Below are 1,079 nucleotides of genomic sequence, written 5' to 3' on the forward strand. Positions count from 1 at the left end.
TGTCATTATTTCGTGTGTGGCTTTCCCATTTTCCCAACATTATTTATTGAAGAGGCTTTCTTTTCTCCATTGTATGTTTTTGGTTGCTTTGTTAAAAATTATTTGCCCATATATATAGAGGTTTATTTCTGGACTCTCGATTCTGTTTCCACTGGTCCGTGTGTCTGTTTTTCTGTCAATATCCTGCCATTTTTTTCCCCTCTTTAATTCCTTCCTACCACCACTTCTACCCCTGAGCTATGGATGTTGCCGTTTCCCCTTAAGAACTGGATCTCTGAAGGCAGGGCGTCTCCTCCCACATGCTTGCGGCATGCACCCGGGGCCTGGCACCCCTGGGGCCTGGCGCACCCTGGGTGGCCTGGCACACCTGGGGTATGGTCCGTGGCTCCACCTAGGGCACAAACTGAGGACTTTCTGTGTGTAAAGCAGATGTACTAACCACTACACTATGGAGCCACCCAATACCGTGCCATTTTGATTATTGTTTTGTAGTAGAATTCGAAGTAATGCAGAGTGATACCTCCAGCCTTTTTTATTTTTTTCAGGATTGCTTTGGCTATTCAGGGTCTTTGTGATTCCATGATATGATTCCATCATATGATGATTTTTTTTTGTTGTTCTATTTCTTTAAAAATGCCGTTGGGATTTTGATGGGTGCATGCATTAAATCTGTATAATGCTTTAGGTAATAAGGCACTTTTAACTGTTGATTCTTTCAATCCATGAACACGGAATATCTTTAGATTTCTTTTTGTGTCTTCTTCAATTTCTTTTAATAATGTCTTATAGTTTTTAGGTCCTTCACCTGTTTTGTTAGGTTTATTCCTAGGTATTTTATTCTTTTTGTTGCAATTGCAAATGGAATTGTTTTTTTTTTTTTTCATTTCTTTTTCTAAAAATTCATTGTTCAAGTATAAGAACACTGTATAATGTATGATGTATAATCTTTTTTAATGTGTTGTTTTATTTGATTTGTTAGTATTTTGTTTAAGAGTTTTGCATCTGTGTTCATCAGATATATTATTCTAGTTTTCTTTTTCTGTGTTCTATCTTTACCAGGTTTTAGTATCAGCATAATG

The sequence above is a fragment of the Pteropus alecto genome, unplaced genomic scaffold (genome assembly GCF_000325575.1).
Source record: "Pteropus alecto unplaced genomic scaffold, ASM32557v1 scaffold126, whole genome shotgun sequence".
In the NCBI taxonomy this organism is placed as follows: Eukaryota; Metazoa; Chordata; class Mammalia; order Chiroptera; family Pteropodidae; genus Pteropus; species Pteropus alecto.